The following is a 9,889-nucleotide window of genomic DNA, read 5'->3' on the forward strand; positions in this document are numbered from 1 at the left end:
AAGGAGAATGAGTTCACTGGTGGTTCAGTTTATCTGAAGGATTTTAGCGTATCTAGAAAGTGCAGTTCTTTGCTTTTGTAAAAGGTATCTTGTATGGTTGGGGGGGGCAGGCAGCAGGAAGAAAATAACATTCTAAACAGGAGGAGGAGGGAAAGCTAGGATTTCTCACTCAGCTGCAAGTAGGGCTACATGGACGCTCAGTGACCATTTTCTGACATTTAAGGAGGAGGTATCTAGTCCAGGTGCCAGAAGACCTATGAAAACTGGGTTGGCGTTCTGTGTCTGGTCATTCAGTGGTATATTTTTTGAAATGTATGTATGAAATGACTATATGCAACTTACCACAGTGGATAAATAAATAAATTCGTATGGTTTTGCGGAAGGAAGAATTCAGCGTCCATTAGTTGTTTTTCTCTGGTTATCTTCCAGAGATATGGCATGATTAGTGACCTGGCAATTTGTGTATAAAAGCTAAAACCCTACTTATTTAGAGGGAGGGGCCTGACCTGTACCATGTACTGAAGGCCAAGGACTTGACATGACCAAAACAAGGTATCGCAGCAGAAACAGAGTGGGTACCAGGATGCGTTGGCAGTATTCTTCTGGTGTTGCATGGCCTTAACATAGGATCAGCGGAGAATATTTGGCATCTTCCTTTTCATGATGGCAGCTGGCAACAGCACCAGTATTCGTCACAAAGTGCCGCCTTCTCAGGGAACTCGTATGTTCTCTTGGGTGGGGAGCAAGTTTATAAATGTGCTAACTGCACACTATAGTACCAGTTCCCCTCAGGAAATTGTGCAGCCGTTAGTGATCTGAAAGATGGCAATGGAAGAAATGGCAACCTCTTACTCTGCCTCCTTCCTGTTGTGTGTTGGGGGGGATCTGCTGACCTTAGGACTTCAAATGCATTTCTACTCACTTTTGTTACTCCTGGCTAACCAGATCCGCAGAACAGCGGGGAATGGATTTGTCTCCTGTTTTGTAAGTGCTGTGTAGCAACAACTGGAGTGCCTTAGCTGAGAAATGTGCAAGGGTTGCACCCACCAAACTCTTCTCAGGCTTTGCTTGCTGTTGATTGTGGTTGTTGGCTAGGCATGGCCTTTGAGAAGACTTTTTAAGTGTCTTATGTGTCTTTCAGGTGATACAATTCTGAGAAGACTGTTGAGCTTTGAGAGGCTCTGGCTGTGGGGCGACCAGGTTGCAAAAGTGGTTTCAGCTGCTACTTGCCCCTGAATTCCCCTTCAGGCGTCCCATGGCACTGTAGCCCTGTGTGACTGTTCAAGCAAGAAGGAATGGAGGTGACTGAAGAGCAGGCAAGCGCCTTCTCTGCTGACGTGCAGAGCTGGGAGGCAGCCTGCTGTGGTGCCTGGGGAAGCAGCGGGACCTGCAACAGGGTGGAAGTCCCAGCTTATAGATATGGGTCAGATATTGCTGGAGATACTGTGTATAAAGGAGACCCACCAGCCAGCATAGCCCGTGCCTGCAGTATGACACTGAAGTTCCTCTCCTGTCCTGGGAGCAGGGGACAGAGAGGGGCTAGAGATGCCATTTTGTAGAGGCTTTGGAGCAAGAGGCTGTGATCTGCCCTGCCCCAGTTGTCCAGCCTGTCATGCTGGGAGGGGAGGTGAGAAGGGAGATCCGTGAACACCTGAGCAGGCTTCTGAGGACTGAGGGCAAGGGAAGGGAATGGGAGCAAGCTGAGTGTGAGGAGCCGAGCCACTAGCTGGCGGTAAAGGTAAGATAGACTTGGGTGGTGTGTCCCTGGAAAATAATTGCCAAAGAGCACTGTGGGACCAGCCTTCCTCCCCTCTGGAAAGGGGAGGAGGCAGAGAAGGCTGGCTTGGGCGGTAGCTAGGCAGAGTAGAGTGGAAAGGTGCTGGCAATATTCCAAATGTGGCAAGAGGCGAGTTCACGTACCTTGCCCCTCTTGTGCTTGATCGCAAGTTTATGGTCAAAACCGGCTTTTGAATGCTTTAATCCTGAAACATGCTTCCAGCTTGCAAGAGCGGGTTCAGCACCCCACCCCTGGTTGAACCCGGGAGCAGCAACCCTTTGAGCCAGATTGTGTGCGTGTTCCATGGTGGCAGTGTGGTGGCAACAGGCCACACACCTGCCCAGCTCAGCTCCAGGCTTCGTGCTGGGGTGCATCCCGTGCCACAGTGCTTCTCGGCCTGCTTGGGCTTGAGGCATTGCCTGTAGCTCCCGAACAGCAGCTGCCCCAGCCTTTGTCAGCAGTCAGCCAAGGCGTTCATTTTGTCCTGCAGGTTGTGTATTTGCTTCCAAGGCTTTATATGCTATCTATAAATGTAAAACACATAATTTGAGGGGAAACAGCCTCCTCACGTTCTCCTAGATCCAGATACTGCCTCAATCCAGCAAGCAATGGGTGCTCCAGTGTCCTGCCTGCAGCCCAGGAGAAGGTGCCGTTTCCAAATCCTCCTCACCCTGCAGGTAAGGCTGGCTTCACCAAGCTGCAAAACTACTGCAGGACACGAGGTCTGGGGACCTGCTGCACGTCCCTTCTCGGCAACCGGGAACTGCCACATGCTGCAGCAGCGCCAGCCCCATCAGGCTGAGATCGGGACACTCGCAGAGCTTGGGACATGTGACTACGAGTAGCTTTTGAATAATGAGCCTTATAGGATTTATTTAAAGAACGGTGTGCCCATGTTTGTATAAAGAGACCCTTATTGTTACTTGGGGATGTACTAAATCCTTGAACGGGTGACATAGGGAGTGTGCTAATTGTCCAGGCTCGAGATATGTTAATATCGTTCACTTGAAGATGTACTAAACCCTGGAGTGGGTGACATAGGGAATGTGCTAATTGTCCAGGCGCGAGAGATGTTTGTGAGTTCACGGATACCTTAATGTCATCTGCCACAAGGACATGTCACTAATCTGCGCTACCGAAACGGATCCTGGGAAGGGATGCATGTCGTGTTTGCCGTGGCGTGGCACTGTTTGGTGGGGAGGGTGGCCTCCCGCTCGGGCGGAAAGCTGGCGTCCATCGGAGCCCAGGGCTTAGGGACAGAGCCCAGGGCTAGGGACAGAGCCCCTGGGTGGTGCTGCCTTCGGGCAGCGCTGCTGCGGGGTTCCGCTGCTCGCAGTCCCCGTTTTCCGAAGGAAAACTTGCTTTGTGTTTACGCTGCTTTCGAAGACAACCACAGGCACTGTGAAAAGCAGTGGCTGCGGGACCGGGGCTCGGGGCGGCGGCGCGGTGCTGGCGGGGGTGGTGCGATGCTGCCGGGGCGGTGCGGACCGCCCCGCCCCGGCAGCATCGCACCACCCCCGCCAGCACCGCGCCGCCCCGGCCCACCGAGCGTCCTTCCAACGGTCGCCACCAGGTGGCGCTGCGGCAGCGCGCACCGCACGGACCCGCCGGCGATTGGGGTCCCGTTAACGCTCCCGCTGAGGGACCTGACGGCTCCCCGCAGCCCTAACCGGGACCCCCGCCCCAGGGCAGCTCTGCCCCGGCGCTTGGGGACACACACACACACACATGGAACACGTAAAACTAGCTGGTGCGCCGGTCAGAGGGCTGAGGATCTTTGTCGTGGCTCTGTGGGCTCCGTGCCACTTGAAAACGTAAGGGGCTGGGACTTTTCCCTCCTGTCCTTCCCACCTGCACGCACCACAGCGAAGTGCCCAAGTCAAGGCACACAGGGAGCACCCCGGGTCTGCCCTGGCCACCCCGGCCTGCAGGCACCCTGTCAGTTCCTGTGGGCAAGCTCCAGAGAAGCTTGAAGACGGGAAGGCGGCAGAGGGAGCGAGTGGGAGAGGGAGAAGGTGGCTCCAGCTTCCCCGAGCTCCTCCAACAGGGAAAATACAGCCAAGGAGTCCCAGAAGGGCATTGCTTCCCGCAACTCGAGCTCCCAGGTTATCCCCACGCACCATGCCTGAGGAAAATGCCCTCCTGGCTCCAGAGCTCCTGAGCAAGGCAACCCAACATGCCCAAAACATGACTAAGAAGAGCAGGAGCGGCCCCATTCCTCCTCCCTGCCTCACCCCGACCCTGCGGCTAACCCTGGCCGGAGAGGTTGCAGAGATGAAGGAAATGAAAGAATTTCTTAAAAACCCAGAAGGAAAAGAGGTGACCTCTTCCTTGCCTCATCAAAGATCTGGGAGGATCCTGAAGCAGAAGATTAATAATATGCAACCTAATGAGGATGCAACACACTGAGGTTTCAGCTCTGTACCAAGCCCTCCGGGCACCAGCTCGGGGACATGATTTGCAAGCTTTATTTCAGACCTGTGTATGGCTTATTCTGGGCTCCCTCCCCTCCTGCCGTGCAGTGACTACCAGCCGGCTGGATCTTTTACCAAATTAGGCTTCTTCTGCCCACCTTCCAGCCTGACAAGCTGTTGCAGAAGTTTATACCATGGCTGGCTAGGAACTTCTTTCTAATTTTAAGTCTAAATATGTTTGTGATCCAGATGAGCTTCTAGGAGAGCAAATTAGACTTTTGCCCTAGCATGCATTTATGATGAATGGATCCTATTCCCCCTCAACCTCTTCTGTTTTAAACAAGTTGCACACTTACAATGGCTGCTCATAAGCCGCTTCTGTACGTGCTGCAGGTCAGCTCCATCCTTCCTGAGGAGGGATGTCTGGTGCAGCATCTACCATGGCGGGTGAAGTGGTATCTCATACTTGTTGGTCCCTCCAAGCAATTCTTCGATGGACATGCCCTCGAACTGAGTGCCTTTCTATTCAGAGAGCTAAAGTGGCATCACTTAGTGGGTGGACACCGCCCGCCTGTCGTCTTCCATTGCCCAGGCTTGAGGGGTGCCTGTCTTATAGCATTCTGGGGCAAAACACTGCCTGTTTTGACAACTTTCCTTTCCCCGTCACCAGCACTGCCTCTGTCCTAGCCAGCTCCCCACCTGCCCTGCCCCTCTCCTGCCCGTCCCTGTGCCGGCAGCATTCAGTGGGAGAAGCGACATTATGCAGTCCCCTGATCCACACCATCTGTCTCGTGCCCTTGCTCTGATGGACAGGGTGCTGCTGGGGTATCACATTTATGTAGGAGAAGGTAGGTTTTTTCCTCCTCGAGATCCCTTCCGCTCTGCTCTGAGGAACTGCAATAACCCTGTGGCTCAAGGAGGAGGGAGCGACCTTTCTAAAGTTACAGGGAGAGGCTGGGGGGAGGAAAGGGGCACTGCAGGCCCTGCCGGCAAGCAGGGCCATGGGAGGTGAAGGAGACAGTGTCAGGGGATTGCTGATGGGTAAAGAGGGCTGGGAAAGGACGTGTCCTCCAGGTACCACCAGCCCCGTGCTAAGGCGCTGCATGTCCCTCTGTGGGAAAAGCATTGCTCAGCACCAATCTGGCAGAGCCCAGCAGCCCCCCACGGGCTGGACATCCACATAGCTTGGCTGGGGCTGTGGGGAAAAGCTGGAGAAGGAGGGAGGGGGGGAGATTTAAAAATAGTACCCTTCTCGATTTTGCAGCTGTCATTCATGGTACGTAAGTGAGCCTGAGGCCTCCCAGCTCCTGCACACACTGCGCCTTACATAATGGGAGACATGCGGGCATCGCTTCAGGCTGGGAACAGGCAGGGACGTGTGACATTTATGCTGCTCTGCCAAAGCCAACGAGCAGCTCCCAGTGCCTGGGCCCTGGAAGCAGCCTGCGGGCTGGGGAAGGCAGCGTGTGGCTGGCAGGGGCACCCCAGCCCCAGCCCGGGTTGGGGGGGAGGCGAGGGAGAGCACGGCGCAACCCGAAGGCGAAGGCTGTGCTGGCAGGGAGCTGGCAGGAGCTGCGGAGCCGCTGCAGGGCTTCTGGGGCAAAGGGCTGTGGGAAGGGGTGGGGGGCTGTGGGGAGGGCTGTGGGACACGCCACAGTGGGACATGCCACAGTAGGTCCCCAGGGGGGACGGTTTGCTAGAGGGGAAGGTGTGGCCACAGGCAGTGGAGGAGGATGGGTGCAGAGGTGACACCAGGAGGAAGACGGGGGTTGCAGAGCAGCTCCCCAGGAGGATTAGACACTGGGGAGACTGGGAGGCGTGGGAGGACAGGTCTAGAGGAGGAGGAGGAGAGGGACAGGCGGTACAGGGAGGGACAGTGCTGAGGGGAGCTGATGTGAGGAGGGGGCTGAGTGGATGGGGAGAGTTTTGAGAGGGAGCCAGGGTGAGAAGGGTACACCAAGTGGGGGCTGGGGAGGTGAAGGATGATTCGAGTGCCTGAGGGAAAGGTGAGGGTCTGTCAGACCCGTCAGGATTGCCTGTCCTTGTCTGCTTCCTCAGTGCTACAGGCCAAATGCTGCAAAGGGCAAAAGAGCATTCCACGTCCTCCCGTGTCAGCTGCACTGGGCTCGGGCACTGCTCCCACATGCCTTTTCCCTACCTCCCTGAGCCTCCCCGGTTCCAAAAACTGCTGACTCGTGGAAATTTCAGACACAAGGGGCTGCACATGTGGCAGCAGGTCAGGGGGACAGAGCTGGGCAGTGGTGGGGAGGCTGCCACTCTGCACCTGCGAGCCTCAGCCTCCCAGCCTATCTCATCTAGGAACGCTTCCACCCCTCCCACCTTCTGGCCAGGAACTGAGCCATATGTCTGTTCGCTGTAGGATCCTCTCTTCTTCCAAAGATCACTGGCTTTCATGCTTCATACGCCAGCAGCCAGACTGCCTCGGGTAAGGCATGAGTCATCGTGGTGTGGTTATTTAAAGTGTGTCTTCTGAGCGCTAGCCACGTGCCAGTGCTACGCAGGCTGAGACGGAAAGCGCAGTCAGATCCCAGGGTTCACACGCAGAGGGCTGGCCACTGGAAGAAGGGCTGAGACCCGGTCAGCGTCTCCTGGAGCAAAGGGACACCAGTGTGACATTTCTCCGCAGCCCCCCCGCTGGTGGGGAGAACAATGCAGCTCATCCCACTCCCAAACAATGCCGAGCTATTTCCATAGCCACAAGCCAACCGTGCTTCACAGGAGGTGACTGCTGTTGCTCAGGGCCTCAGCAGGCCTGCGGCTGGTTCATGAACCGGAGCCGCCGGGATGGTGCTGGGATGGTGCTTGGGATCTCCTGGTGCCAGAGCAGGAGCCAGAGTCCAACCCCGACACTTCAGGCAGCTGTGGACTTCTACCAGCTGTTGGGGAAATGGTTGTCTTAGGTAGTAAATATTTATGGCATATTATAACGACTCCCTGCTGTTTTCCATTAGGACTGACATCCCAGAGCAATGAGTAAGTCCCAGTGTATGTCCTCCCTGGCTCTGCATCACTCGGCTGGACCCGCTGCAAGGCCGCGGGCCTATGAATGAGTCCAGGCTCAGGGAAGCTCGTTCTCCCCCTGCATCCTGCTGGCACCGACTGAGGTCCCGGGCACATACTGCGCTTAGGCTGAGCCTCGCCACAGCCACCCCGGCCTGCCCCTCTGAGGAGAGGTCGTAACAAATGCCAGCCCTTCGCCTTGTGCCCCTTGGCAGGAGGTTTGAGGAGCTGCTGCTGGCCAAGCTGAGGCAAGACTGGGCATTTCTGGTGTATCGAAACGGAGGCGTCAGCGGTGAGCGTGACATCTGCACTGGCAGTCAGCACGAGGAGCTGAGAAAGCAGAGCGGAGTTTTGCAGGGGCACCACGTGTAGGCCAGCTAGATGGAAGACCTCAGCTGTGCCTGCTCACGAAAGTGCCCAGAGCAGGGGAAGCACCTGCAGTCTCCTCATCTGGGGCAGCAAAAGCACAGGGTTGCAGAGCACTGCATCTCACTGGTTGCAAAGCACTAAGCTGCCAGGATGCATCCACAACTTTCCCTTCCTTTGGACCGTGTCCCCTGTGGGACCGAAACTGCCTTTACCCAGAGCCTGGCCTCTTCTGCTGGATCTTGCGCGTGCCTGGCCCTGCGTTAACCTCTCAGGGAATCTTTCACCAGGGTGCGATGACTCCTTGAGCCACACAAGATCACTTTTCTCTCCTGTAACTTATGTCATTTAGCTTCAAGGCGTCACAAGAGTTATCAGGGAAGGTATTAGAGCTAATTGCTCATGAAGCATTTCCAGAAAAAAACAGGCTTCTCTTTTCCAAGACAGCAACAGCAGGAAAGAAATGTGCCGGACATGGGAGCTGTTGTTCCCTTCGCGCCCAGCTCCTTCCTGCCTCCATTTTCCGGCCTGTTGTCTCTCTTCCACCTCTCCCTTTGTCTTACTCCTTGATTTCTCCTCCCTCCATCTTTGCCTTCTAGGCTTAATTTTTCTCTTGGCTAGACTCTGATCTTTGAATTTCTTTTGCTCTGTCCTCTTCCTTGTTCTTTTCCCTCTCCCCCCACTGCCTCATGTCTCTCTCTCTTCATTCACCAGTCAGTGGCGGCCACTAAACAAAGCAGTGCCGGAGCTGTCAGTAAGAGCTCTCCAACTCCTACAAACCAGATTACAGCCCCAAACACCATTTCTACCCAGGACCGTGGGCGCCAAGCCCATCTGCAGCTCAAACCTCTCTCAGCTAAGCCCTCCTTCCCACGCAGCTCCACCACACTAGGCCTCCACTACTTATTGCTACAGCTGTAAAGGCAGGGACTGACACAGCAGGGGAGGGATCATAGCTCCTAAGACACACGCTTTGTGCACTAGCTCTCCCGTTAATCTGCATCAGGCCCTTAGAGGCTGCTGATGTTTATTGCCTGTTTCTTCTCTGCTACCCGAAGTCCATGTACTGCAGCCCCCTGCACACCTCGGGACCTTCGCTGTGGTGATGGGATGCACTCAGGGGTATGTAGAGTCCACTCCAAGCCTGGCCTAGCCCCCAGCTAACGAGCACCAAGCTGTTCTTTTGGATCTTTGCCTTCGCTATGAAGTAGTTTCATCATCTTCATTAGAGAATCTGGAGGAGGCTCAGGACAGAGAGCAACAATTGCAAAATGATACGTGAAGCATGAAGAAGTACTTATGTGAGGAACGGTGGAACTTCAGGATTCTGCTTCCCATTGATGATAGTGTTACCCTGATCTTAAGCAAGGCCACACTGAGCTGTGAGCCTGTTGGCAAGCTGAGAGACGTCTTGAGCCTGCCTGGTATTAGGGTAGAAAAAATGATGGTTGCTGGAAAAGGCACCAATCACTTGGGAGCCTGGGCCACGCTCTGTGGATGGCTCTGACCCAGTGCCCGGGCTTCGTGGTGGGTAGCCTGGAGCTGTTTCCAGGTGGGATGATAACGTGATACCTTGACGACGATGTCTGGTGAATTAAGTCCTGTGGTATTTTTGTAATAGCAGAGCTGTGAATTGCAGCTTCCCAGCTAAATTGCACTTGAGTAATGCTCTCATGACTTGACTATCTCCCCAACATTTTAATTAGTCATTTCTGTCTTCCCTACTGCAACACAGTATTAGTACAAAATTATTGTTATTAGTACAAAATGGCTGCCTTGACACCCACTGTCACAGAGGTCTTTTCAAGATAGGGCTGTATTTCAGCAGCAGCGGGTGGTCTTGAAGGTGCTTTTGGAGCCATTGGGGGAAAAAAGCATCAACATAGGGGACACGGACCCAAAAGCAGACCTTTTGGCTCCTTTTCTTTGCAGCCCACTTAGGGGCTGACACCCAAGAGCCAAAATGCTGCCACTGAAGTCAACTCTGATGTTGAGTGCAACAGAAGCAGAAGCAGGCCCTGGGGAAGGACAGCAATGACAAGAGCTGGGGGCGGAAAAGATGCAGAGGGTCCACGTGTCCTAACTCTTCTGTGTGCGTAAGCAAGCAGAGCTGTGTCTGTATTCCTGCTTTATACAGAGCACTGCAGGAGCAGTTTGTACTCATAGATAACAGCGTGGTGATCACAAAAACCTGCCTCCCTTTTGGCTTGAGCAATTAGCCTGTACTCAGTGTTTCCATTAGTAAGCGAAGTGAATGATGGCATTAGGTAGTTTGACATAATCCTGTTTGCCTACAAAGAATGTACAAACT

This window comes from Falco naumanni, chromosome 5 (genome assembly GCF_017639655.2).
Source record: "Falco naumanni isolate bFalNau1 chromosome 5, bFalNau1.pat, whole genome shotgun sequence".
NCBI classification, from domain to species: domain Eukaryota; kingdom Metazoa; phylum Chordata; class Aves; order Falconiformes; family Falconidae; genus Falco; species Falco naumanni.